At 37.4% G+C, this 13,195-nt stretch overlaps 1 pseudogene; it reads right to left on the bottom strand.

Annotated features, from left to right (window-relative positions):
• Positions 1-13,076: 13,076 nt before the first annotated feature.
• Positions 13,077-13,195, bottom strand: LOC118600488 (annotated as a pseudogene).

Genomic DNA, 13,195 nt, shown 5'->3' with positions numbered 1-13,195 from the left:
CCACCTCCCACCTTCCCCGGGTTTGTCCCCTTTCCTAGTTTCTTGAATTCCTTGGGCTCCTCCTCTGTAGCCCAGACCACGCCCCTCTATGGCCCTACCCCTTCTTATCTTCTCCGTGTCTCCCCAGGATCCTTAGCTTGTCCCTGGCCCCACCCCCGATCCCCGCCCACTTTTGGTCTTTTCGCCTGTCACTAGGACCTACCCCCTAGAATTCCAGCCTGGCAGAACCAGTGCCAAGCCCCCTTCCACCACTAGCCCCCTCCCATCTCAGAGCCTCCTCCCTCCCCGCCCCTTCTCCCGGCAGCCTCACCCGGACGCTAGTTCTCCAGCCCGGATCCGCCTGCTCTGATTGGCGGCGGTGGCCCCAATGGATGGCAGGGGAGACAAAGTGATGGCTGCAGGTCGCCTGAGGTCCCACCCCGGCCACGTGCGGCTTCTGTGATGACAGGTCTAGAGGGGCGGGGCCTCGGCCTGCAGGCCGTGGGCCTAGACTGACTTGACCTGGGCTCTCCTCAAGCTTTCGCGCTGCTGTGAGCTGCTTGCGGAACTCGAACTTCTTTGTGGGGAGGTGTGGGTAAGCGCGCACACTTGCCCTAATGGAGAGGTATGTGGTGTTTGCAAAGTAGTGTGCAAGGAGTCTCAGGAGTGTGTGAAAATTGGGCAATCTGGGCGACGGGTTTCTGCAGCCCACGCTAAGTTCTGGGAGATGGGCAATCTCTACCTGTGGAGGTGGGTCAGCGAGGATGTCTGTGAATTTTAGGACCCTAAGTGTTAGTATGGAGATAGGAGAGCCTGAAATCTCCAGGGAAAAGTAGGACCTTTGCTTTGTACAAATGTCGAGTGAACTATGTAACAGTTACACAAGTTCTATAATTTAAACTGCTCTTGGGTTTCCTTCTCAACTCCCCCCCCCCCCATCCCTGCAACTGGTTCCCGAGGTAGAGCAGGGGAGGTCGATGCCTACTAAGTACCGGTAGATGGCACCACAGGACTCTTGCAGAACTGAATGGCCCTAAGCTCAGAGCCTATGGGACCTCTGAGAGCAGGTGGTATATAGATAACTGCAAGGCAGATCTGACCCGATCAGGTTCTCTGAAAATCTCAGATTCTTTAGGTCTCTGTGACTTTCTATCTGTGATAGTTAACTTAAACTGGTATACTGAACACTAATGGTGTACTAGGGGAATTTTTTTTCCCTCTACCCTTAAGGAACTTGTCTTAGATAGTCAAACAAATACTTCTATAATGCTAGAAAAATTTGGAAGGGTTTGGCGAAGTGAAAAAAACAGGGTTTGAAGTCATTTGGGTTGGTCTTAAACTTTGAGTATTGGGTATTTACTCTAGCTTCATGAATTTGGGTAAATTACATGACTTTTTAAAAAATAAACTTAATTTTAGAACAATATTAGATTTACAGAAATTTTGTAAAGATAGCACATATACTCCATATACCACACAGCTAATTTCCCCTATTATTAACATCTTACATTAATATGGTCCATTTCTTAAAATTAATGAACCAATATTGATACATTAACTAAAGCCCATACTTTATTCAGATTTCCTTCGTTTTCTTATGTCTTTTTTCTGTTCCAAGATCTTAGCAAGGATAGAGCATTATGTTTTGTTGTCATGTATCCTTAAGCTCTTCTTGGCTGTGACAATTCTTCAGCTTCCTTGTTTTTGATGACCTTGACAGTTTTGTGGAGCACTAGTCAGGTATTTTGTACAGTGTCCTTCAGTTGGGATTTGTCTGATGTTTTTCTCATGATTAGACTGGGGTTATGGCACAGCGATAAAGTGCCAGTTTCATCAACCATATCAGTCTATGTGTGTATATGTGGTATATTTACATATACAATATTGGCATTGCACTGTATATTTGTATTACAATCTTTTTAAAAATCAATGGCTCTTATTCTGTCTTTATTCTTTTACAATATTTAAAATTTCATTTATGAAATATTTTATATTTGCTTCAAATTCTCTTTTGAGGAAATTAATATTTCAGATAAAGTTGAAGCTTTTATATACTTCTTAATCTCATTCCCTTCTATTCCTTGCTCTTCATCTTCTCTCCCCAGAAGTAACCACTATCTTGAAATGGTATTTATCTTTCCTTTGCATTTTTAAAATAAATTTATTGATTGATGTACATGTATTTCTAGTAGGTACATACCTAACAGAGGAATTGCTGAGTCATAGTCCATATATATGTTCATCTTTAGTAGATAATTGCCAGAATTTTTTCCAAAGAGATTGTAACAGTTCACAATTTCCACAACAATATGAGAGATCTAGTTTCTCTACTTCCTTTGGCCAACTTTTGATGTTGTCAGTCTTTAATTTCAGCTATTTTAATGTGTATATATTGGTAGCTCATGATGGTTTTAGATTGCATATCCCTGATAACTAGTAATGTCCAGGTACCTTTTCATATGTCTACTGGTTATCTTCTTTTGCGACTTGACTTGATCAAATCCTTGGTCCACCTTTTCATATGGTTGTCATTTTGCTATCTATTTGTAGGAGATCTTTGTGCATTCTGTATCTGATTCTTTTGTTAGAGAAATCTAGTGTAAATATCTTTTCCCACTGTGTAGCTTGCCCTTTTATTTTCTTAATGATGTCCTTCAATAAACAGAAGTTCTTAACTTTAATATAGTGCAAGTTATCTTTTGTTATGTTGACCTTCAAAATAAAACAGCTAGTTATTTTTACTAACAAAAGTGGATTTATTTAGGAATAGCAAAGAATTGTAATTCAGGTCAAGCATGCTATAGCAAAAAATATAGGCAAGTCTAGCAAACAAAAGGGAGGAGCATTACTTTACAGAAGAAAAGGAAAAAGTTAGGAGGGCATACTTTGAAAGAAAGTCCAGTGGAGCAAAGTGAGAGTTCAGGGTGGTGATGGCTTCTCTTTGGCTAAGTAGTAACAGTTCCTGGTTGGCTTGCCTAGTTGCTGGGCAAGGAGAAATCTTCCTTCCTCCTGCTGTGATGGTAAAATAGAGATATTTCTTGTTGAGAATGCTAGGTACACTTTTCTTTTTGGGATGTGCAATTGACATCAAGTGGTAGTATGTGAGAGCTCTACCTTTTGGCTTCTGGATTCCATTTTAAATGAATTTGTGGTTAATGCATTTTATGCCTTGTTTAAGAGGTTTTTCCTACCCTGAGGTATGAAAATATTCTTTATGTTATTGTCTAAAAGCTTTATTATTTTACCTTTCGTAAGTCATCTGGAATAGATTTCGTATATAGTGTGAGGTATAAGAGTCAAGATTAATTTTTTTCTGTATGATTATCCAATTGACCCAGCACCTTTTGTTGAAAACACTGTCCAAGTACAATTTCAAAAAAATGAAAAGCAAGATTTTTATAAGAATATAGAATTAAAATGTCAAATATTTATTTAATTTATTAATAAGGGAATGAGCAGGATGGTAAAGCATGTTCAATGAGCATTTGAGGAAATTAGGTATTGTATTAGTTAGAGTTGGGAGGGATATAGAGAGAGATAGATATAGAGAGATTATATTATAAGCAATTGGCACAGACAATTGTGGAAGCTGACATGTCCTAAGACCTGTAGCTGGCAAGCTAAAGACCCAGAAGAACTGATGGTATAGTTCTAGTCTCAGTCCAAAAGACTGAAACCCAGGATAGCTGATGGTGTAGTTCCAGTCTAAAAGCCAGCAAGCTTTCAACCCAGGAAAAGCTGATGCTTTAGTTCCAATAAGAGAGAAATTCTCTCTTACTCAGCCTTTCTGTTCTATTTAGGTCTTCAATTGATTGAATGAGGCCCACCCACATTAGGGAGGGCAATCTGCTTTACATAGTTTGCCTATTCAAATGTTACTCTCATCCAGAAACATCTTTACAGACACACCTGAATAATGTTAGATCAAATATTTGGACACCCTGTGGTTCAGTCAAGTTGACACATAAAACTATCACAGGTATTTATAGGCATTTGAAAAAAGAATATTAGTATAAGATTGTTAGGTTAGATATAAAACTGATTAATGCTACAGGACATATAACCTTTTCTACTAACCAGAAATTCTTTGCATCATTATCAGACAAAAATCTATAGGTTAACAAGTGACTTCACAGAGTTTTAGCCTTTAATCAATAATAGACAGATAACGAATTAAGCAAAAGTATGTTGCCTGGATAATTAATCTTTGGCTGGCCCTGCTGCCTTCTGTTTGCAGCATTTTCAAATTTTAGGTGATTTTTGTTAACAAAACAATCCTTTCCCCTGCTGCTTTGCAGCGTCTACTTTTTCATTAAAAAAGTGTTCATAATATGTGGGTCTGTTTCTGGACCCTCTGGTTCTATGGGTTTGTCCATTAGTACTTCACTGTCTTAATTACTGTAACTTTGTAATAAATCTTGATATCTGGTAACATATATCCTCCAACTTTAAGTTTGTAAGATTATATTTACTATTCTTGCCCCATTCCATTTCCATATAAATTTTAGGATCTGCTTGTCAGTTTTCATACACACGCACACACCTACCTTCTAGGATTCTCATTAGGATTACCTTAAATCTATAGATAAAACATTTAGGTTGTTCCCAGTTTTTTTGCTTTCACAATGTTAACATGCTTTTTTTTTTTTTTTTAAGTCAAAGAATTGTAAAACATTATAGGACTCTTTTCACTTTAGGCCTAAAGAAATCAGTTAGTAATTTGGTGACTCTAAGCACACTGATCTTTTAATACAAAACATTGAGGAAGATTTTATTTTGCCAAGTAGAATTCTGGGTAGACAAGTAGAATTTATATTTTTAAGGCATTTTAATGGTTTTAACTTTTTACGTGCTGAGTTTCAGGTACCAGAGTGATATTCAGGTAAAGAATCTAGCAGGTATTGATTGGATATATGGGTCTGCAGCTGAGAGAGTAGTCCGAACTAAAGATATAGGTTTGGAAACTTCGATATGTATTGATAGCAGATATCTGTGGGCAAGGTTTAGAGTTTGTGGAGGAAGAAAAAAAAGGCTGTACACAGAGACATGGGCCTCTACTTCACATCTATTTTAAATAGTTTGGGGAGGAAAATGAACCTTAGGAAAAGTAGATTAAGGAGGAAGGGGTCCCTTGATCTTACGTGTATTTGTGTTGGAAGTAGGGGGCAGGGCTTGGTCTGTGCCAGAGAGCTTTTCCTGGTGCCTTGACCACTGGACAGGGCTATGTCAGTCCTGAGTTCGTTCCTTCTCCCTACCACCCCCCACCCCCACCCCACCTCCATCTCAACTGAGCCCTCCCCTAGGTTCTTTTCTCATCTAGACATGGAATTCTTTATTTTCCCTCAAAATCTTTCTCTGGAGGCATTTATGAGTGGCAGGCTTTACTGAAACTTTGGGGGTAATGTAAGCGGTAGAAATGTATCTACGCCAACAAATTAAAATTGAATATTTGGACATACCATGTCCTTAAATACTCTTAAAAGTTTTTCAACCATCCCACAATATTTATTTGACCTTGATGATTCCCACCCACATCTCTCCATTCCCAAAGCCTTATCAAGGCCAAGCAATTTATCCACACCCATATCTTCTAGGAGTTTATATTCGCGTATTAAAAGGATCATTGTTATAGAAGACAAAACACTTAAAGAAAACCTCTTTATAGTTCCCTAGGCCCTCTGACCATAATCCTGAAGGGATGTGTCTTTTTATTGGTAAGGAAAATAAATTAGCTTATCACTGGAGCATTATTTTCTGTTTTAAAACCAGTTACTTCTAAGATCTGTGTGCCTCATTTCCCAGAAGATAGGCTATATATCGCAATAATGAAAAATAACATTTAATATTTACAAATTGTTTAAAGTATCTTGTTTTGAGATAATGCTAACTTTTTATCTTGCTGTTAAAGAACAGTGTCTCCAATGAAGAGAATTATAAGACCTCAATTTTGCCTCAGGAAAGACTGTAAAAAGCATGAAAACACCTGACATCTGCCCTGCTGTCCCCTTACTGGATTTGGAATTACAGGCACTTGCCTGCAAGGACTAGCCTGTAGGCATATTCTTTTGGAGATTATTTGCCTTCAAATCCTGGGAAACACCAATTTAGAACCCAGAATGGTTAAGGCAATTAAAGAATTCCTTAGTGTTCCCTGGTGCCCCCAGCTACAAAGAAATGTTTGAGTGTAGCAGCCAAAGAAATATGTCTAAAGAAAATAAATTTGCAAAAGACTATTCACCTATTAGTAAGAACATTTGCTTGGAAAATTGAGGGCGTTGGGAGTTTGCAGATAAATGAAAATGATTTCTCCTTTTATAAAGGGCAGAGACCATTTACCTTCTCCCCTTTTCTTAGAATATTTTCTTAGAGACATACTAAATCTCAGCCCTTACTCTAAACTTTGGAAGAAAGATAAATCTCTGGAGGGTTTAAACCCAGCCTCCAGTTTTAACAGTGTGGCGATATCTCCAAGATTTGTGGGTCAAATAACATCTAGATAAACAAGGGTCTCTTTGGAGATGTACTGGAGATTTTCAACAGGTGCAGCCTTTTGTCTCTTGAGGAAATACTGTTTTTTCTTCTGCTTCGCTGTGTAAATTGTGAGATTTTGTCTTAATTTTGCGGTAGTTTTTAGGCTACTTTCATCTGCATGTAATCTGTTAGTGCTTACTCAATAACAAAGTATCTTTTCTTACTCTTCCATATTGGCATATTTTGCTAGGAAGATTGTTTTTATTTTATTGTTTTTATTTCCTCAATAAGAGTGATACATAGCCAATTAAAAAACAAAGCAAATGATTTCAAGTGGTTTTCCTTGTGTCTTGATGAGTCCATGTCACCAATATTGTTCAGTTGTTGTTTGTCAAATGCTGCATTTGAAGTGAAGAATTAGCCTCTATGAATAGACTACAAGAAACAATTACAGGAAAAATGTTTTCATGGAAGTCGAAAAAACACTAATTCATACAACCCGAAGTGGAATCCCCTATGCTGTGTTACAACTAATGGTGGCAAAAATACACGTGGAACAGAAGAAAGGCTTAGTTTAACAATTTACAAGGCTTGTGAGAATGTAATGGGTTTAAAGTAAATAGTTATTATCCATTGCAGAAAGTACTTTGCAGAAAATATTTGAATTTATCATGTGTCATTAAACTAACTGTGAACAGTTGACTTCATTCACTCTGATAGACTTATCCATTATCAGTTCTGTTTTCTTTTTCTTTTTTCTTTTCTTTTTTTTTTTTTCCGTTAGCTAAATATCTTGATTTGCTCTACCACACAGCAAGCAATTTGATAACTTAGCAGTGGTAAAGTTTTATTGTTTTTGAATAAGTAACTAAAGGAGAATCTAGTAGAATTTTATAAATGCTTTCCAAGCAATGAATATGTGGACTTACTATGGAAAACAGTATGGAAGTTCCTCAAAAAACTAAGAATTGATCTACCGTATGATCCAGCAATCCCTCTACTGAATATTTACCCCAAAGACTTGAAAACTCATATCCAAAAAGATATTTGCACACCGGTGTTCATAGCAGCATTATTCACAGTGCCCAGGACATGGAAGCAACTGAAGTGTCCTATGATAGATGCTTGGCTAAAGAAGCTGTGGTACATTTATACAATGGAATATTACTCAGCCATAAGAAGAGATGAAATACTGCCAGTTGCGACAACATGGATGGACCTCGAGATAATCATGCTAAGCGAAATAATCCAGACAGAAAAAGTTGAAAATCTCATGATATCACTTACATGTGGGATATAAACCTAAAAGCAACAAATGAATAGGATAAACAAACAGAGCCTCATGGACATAGACTATAGACTAGTGGTTACCAGAGGGTAAGTGGGAGGGCGTAGGTAGACAGGGTAAAGGGAGTCAAATATGTGGTGACAGAAAGAAATCTAACTATGGGAGGTGAACACTCAGTGTAAACATACATATGCCTTACTGTTAAAGTATACAGCTGAAACTTACTTATTAATGTCACCATAATAAATAAAAAATAATTTTTTAAAAAGAATACGTGGGCTTGAATCATATGCTCATGGACTGACATCAATATTTGGCAATACCTATTGATGTAGAAAGATACATCAAATCTCATTATAGATCAGCATTAACAGGTAAACATTTGCAATTGATTTTGATGATACTTTGAACCCCAACTAAGCAAAATGTACTCCTAAAAAGAATTTCCTTCTCATTAGTAGACGCATGTTACCAAATGCTGTGTTCAATTATTGTTTTTATTTTGAATGTTATCAATTAAAAATTGTGGAAATTTGTTTTCTTCTTATATAAGTACCTACATAATAGCCTCGATCTTTCTTTTTTTTAATCCGCAAAGCCCGATATTTACTGTATGGTCCTTTACAGAAAAAGAAAGTTTGCTGGTCTCTGCTCTAGATGGTGCTCAGTATTACAGCCCCAGGCACCCCCAGAATTTCTTTTGCTTGTGTCTAATGTAGGACAGGGCAAATTTCCCCTGAGTGGGCCCACACCATGAGAGAAAAAGAGAGTTCTTTGTTGAGTGCAAGAAAGAATTCAAAGGCCCTCCAGAGTCAAAAGGAAAGTTTATTAGATAAGGGGGAAAGGAAAGACAAGAGAAAGCAAGACAAAAAGCCAAGACAAAAAAAAAAAAAAAAAAAAAAAAAAAAAGCCCTGATATCCACTCTTAGTTTCTTTGAATTACAGTTTAAAGGCTTTGTTTACCCATTTTCTTTTGATATGGGCCTACAGTGAGAAAGGATAAGAGTATGTAGCAAGAAAAGGTAAGAATTTGTAGTGTGAAAGGCCTACTGGCAATTCTCAGCCTTTAATCCATAGGTTCCCCATGTTTTTAGCCATAGGGAATGAATGATTTTATTTTGTGTGGGGCCTCTGCTTAAAACTGTTTTTCTATTTTCCCTTCACAGTATGGGGCAATGGTTTGTTAGCAATCCCTGCAGAAATATTTCTTTGTTCTGCAGGTTTCCTTCTGTTTCAGCTATAGAGCTGATCAGCATATTGCAGTCTCTGAATATAACTCGATTTAACATTTTAATTCTCTTGCCTCCTCTCTGCATTATTTCTATGTCTTAGATAATTTTTTTCAATAGAGAGAGACACATTTCTTCCCTTATGTAGATTATACTCTATAAAGGGAAGGCAGGCAATAAATAAAAATGGATAATAGGTAATTAAGGGGGTTTTGTGATGAAAATAAGATGATGTGGTAGAGAGTGATGGGGGTGCAATTACGTTAGGTGGCCAGGGAAGGCAATACTAAGGAGGTACTTGTTGAGTTAAGCCTAAATGACAAGAAGGGGACAGATGGGCAAAGATCTTGGGGCAGATTGTACCAGCATTGGTGATACGGGACATCATTCATTTACAAAATGTACTTACAGAATTTTAATTTTTGTTTATACACAGTTAAGTCTTTTTCCTTTTTTCTTTGGGAAAAAGGCGCTTTCTCTCAAATCCAGATAATTACCCTGAAAATGGTGACTCAGGTTCTCTGGCTATTTATAAGGATCATTGGTCCATCGTAAGCAGAAACGGCTTTAGGCCAGGCAAGGCCCCTAGAGTCCAAGAAGTGAGGGGACCTTTAGCAAAAAGTTTTTTATTCTTTAAGAAATATATTAACCAAGCCTGTTTTCCTTTACTCAGTTCATAGGCAAATCAATAATAGAAAATTAATAAATATGTGATTTAAATAACAAGTTTGTATCTTCTTTTTTCCTTATCTAGGGAAAGAGGTGGCATTTCAGCAGAATACCCAAGACCCCATCCTGACTGAGGCAGAGAGGAAAGAGCTTCATGAAATCCCAATAGGCAGGGACAACTACCCTCCTCAGCAGGAAACAGATACAGAAGAAGAGACCTCCCATCCCTCAACATCCATACTAATAAGAAAGGATTCATAGATCTTAGAAAAGGGTTAGGCAGGAAAGTTAGATAGGGAGTGTGGGTCGCCTGCAAAACACTGATGCCATCCTATTCTAGAAAGGATCCGCCCCAGTCCACCCACAAATAAGCAAGCCAAAAGGCATAACAAATAAGAAAATTAGCCACTATTTAAGCCAGTCCCTTGCACCTGCGCAATGAAGACCCTAACAACCTTCAACTCACCTGAGCCTCATTATATTATTATAATATAATGCATATGCTCAGAAGTTCATTAATATTATAACAGACCGAATTCTGGGACCAAACATGTGCAGAAAGCAAAAGATGAATCACTGAGTTCTGTCAATCTTAGCTGTCCATCAAGAAAGCCTACTGCCCTAAGAAAAGTAACCTCTCAAAGCAAATAGGGATAAAAACCCCGAAGACTTTGTTACTGTACCCTTGCCCATGAGCCACCCTTCTCTTGCTTGGCTGCTTCCACGTTTGGAAGTGTACTGTTGTTTTACTTTTCCTTCCAATAAAGCTATTCTTTTCTGCTTACTTCAGTGTCTTGCTCAATTCTTTGTTCCAGACATCAAGAGCCTGTACAACACATCGGGAGGGGAATCCTACTCTCCAGTAACATCTGGAATCTTAAGGCAAGAATGGATTTGGTGCTTTTGAGGGAAATAAAGAAGCCAGTATGGCTAGACCAAGATAAGAAGTGAGCTGTAGGGAGAGGTCTGATAGCACCTAGGCTAGGTCTCATGTCTGCCTCCTGCATCTATGAGAGGCCTTGCCCCAGGTTTCAAGGATAATGCATCTTTTCTTGCAAAAGGTTTTACTATGTATACTCTCATATCTGCTGTTTTTTTTTTTTTTTTTGACTCACAATGGCCCTGTAATGGAGACTACATAACCAAGGTAATTGAAACTCCTACTTACCTTGCAGTTGATACTATTCTAGTTATGTGTACTCTTTATATCTTATTTTCCTGTCTGATGTTGCACTAGATTGTCTCTGAAGTTCAGCCCAGCTCTGATGTCTGGAACACTGTAGTTAGCATGTAATAGTAGAACTGGGAAGCCTGGTTCTGTGCTTATTCTGCTATTTCATTCAGTTGCTTTTTTATGACATCCTGAGGGAGAGTGGGATAGATAAGGAGGTTTGAAAACTTGGTTAAAGTGAGTTTTAGGGATCATCTGTGATTCCAGTTATTCAAACTATTTTGTTTTTACTAGACTTAAACTCATGAAGAATATCTCTATTTTTTTTTTTTTTAGTTTCAAGTATACAGTACATTGGTTAGACATTTATATAGTTTATGAAACAATTTCCCTGATTACCCTTTCTCTCCTCTGGCTCTCCATCTAGCTGTTACATTGCTGCTGACTACATTCCCTATGTCGTGTACCCCATTCTTGTGACCATCTATCAATTACTAATTTGTACTTATTTAACCCTTCACCCTATTCTCCAAGCCCCCCAAAACCAACTCCTCTCTGGCTGTCTCCAGATTGTCCTCTATATTTGTGAGTCTGTTTTTTATTAGTTCGTTCTTTTCGTTCCTTAGATACTGCATATAAGTGAAATCATATGGTATTTATCTTTTTCTGACTTATTTCACTCAGCCTAATAACCTCTAGATCAATCCATGTCATTGCAAATGGTAGGATTTCATTTTTTTTTAATGGCTGAGTAATATTTCATTGTATATATGAACCATGGCTTCTTTATCCAATTGTCTATTGATGGTCATTTAGGTTGCTTCCATATCTTGGCTATTGTAAATTGTGCTGTCATTAACATAGGGGTGCATAGATCTCTATGAATTATTGGTTTGGTTTTTTTGGCTAATTACCCAGATGTGCAATTGTTGGGTCAAAAGGTATATCCATTCTTAATTTTTTGAGAAACCTCCAGACTGTTTTCCACAGTGGCTGTACCAATTTGCAATCTCATCAACAGTGTATGAGGGTTCCCTTTTCTCCACCTCCTTGCCAATGCTTGCTGTTCTTTGATTTATTGATGATGGTCATCTGGTAGGCGTGAGGCAATATCTCATTATAGTTTTAATGTGCATTTCTCTGCTGATTAGTGACCTTGAGTATCTTTTAATATGTCTATTGGCCATTTGTATTTCCTCTTTGGATAAATATCTATTTAGGTCTTCTGTCCATTTTTTAATTGGATTATTTGTTCTGTTGTTGATGTTGAATTGTATGGGTTCTTTATATATTTTGGACATTAACCTCTTATCAGATGTATCATAAGCAAATACCTTCTCCCATTTGGTCGACTGTCTTTTTGTTTTGCTGATGATTTCCTTTGCTGTATAAAACCTTTTTAGTTTGCTATCGTCCCATTTATGTTTTCTTTTGTTTCTCTTGCCCGTGGAGATATATCCAAAAAGAAATTACTGTTAGCAATATCAGAGAATTTACTGCCTATGTTTTCTTCTAAAAGTTTTATGGTTTCGGGTCTTACATTTAAGTCTTCAATCCATTTTGATTCTATTGTATACAGTGTAAGAAGGTGGTCCATTTCCTTTTTTTTTTTTTTTTGGATACATCTGTCCAATTTTCCCAGCACCATTTATCAAAGAGACTGTCTTTACCCCATTGTATATTCTTGCCTCTTTTGTCATATATTAAGTGAGCTTGTAGATGTGGATTTATTTTTGGGCTCTATTCTATTCAATTGAGCAATGTGCCTGTTTTTATGCTAGTACCATGCTGTTTTGATTACTGTATTCTTTAGTATAATTTGATATCTGGTAGTGTGATACCTCCAACTTTGTTCTTTCTCAATATTGCTGTGGCTATTTGGGGTCCCTTATGGTTCCATATAAATTTTAGGATTATTTGTTCTAGCTCTCTGAAAAATGCCAGTATAGATTGCTTTGGGTAGTATGGCCATTTTAATGATGTTGATTCTTCCTACCCTATATCTCTACTCTTGAAGGTAAAAGTGAGTCTGTGTGTATTTGCTAAGCTAAAATAAAAACCTACTCCTTAAATATTTAAACAATTCTAAAAAAAAATTCTGAAACTTTTAAGTACATATGTACAAACTGTTTTTTCATCTTAACCATGATTATTGGACTTTTCACAGTCTTTTTATCCTCAGACTGTGCCTCTTTGAAAGAATGTCTTGTTACCTTTTGTATCTGTATTGCTATGTGTAGTACCTAGTAGATGCTCAATAATTTTTTTAAGCCTACAGCACCTAGTATTCCGAGGTGGTCTCCCATTCAAGTACTAACCAGGCCTGGCCCTGCTTAGCTTCTGAGATCAGATGATTTTGGGTGTGTTCAGGGTGGCATGGCCGTAAAC

Source organism: Rousettus aegyptiacus, unplaced genomic scaffold, assembly GCF_014176215.1.
Source record: "Rousettus aegyptiacus isolate mRouAeg1 unplaced genomic scaffold, mRouAeg1.p scaffold_m13_p_3, whole genome shotgun sequence".
Classification (NCBI taxonomy): Eukaryota; Metazoa; Chordata; class Mammalia; order Chiroptera; family Pteropodidae; genus Rousettus; species Rousettus aegyptiacus.
The sequence above is the reverse complement of the archived record's forward strand: the minus strand, read 5'-3'. Positions and strand labels throughout refer to the sequence as shown.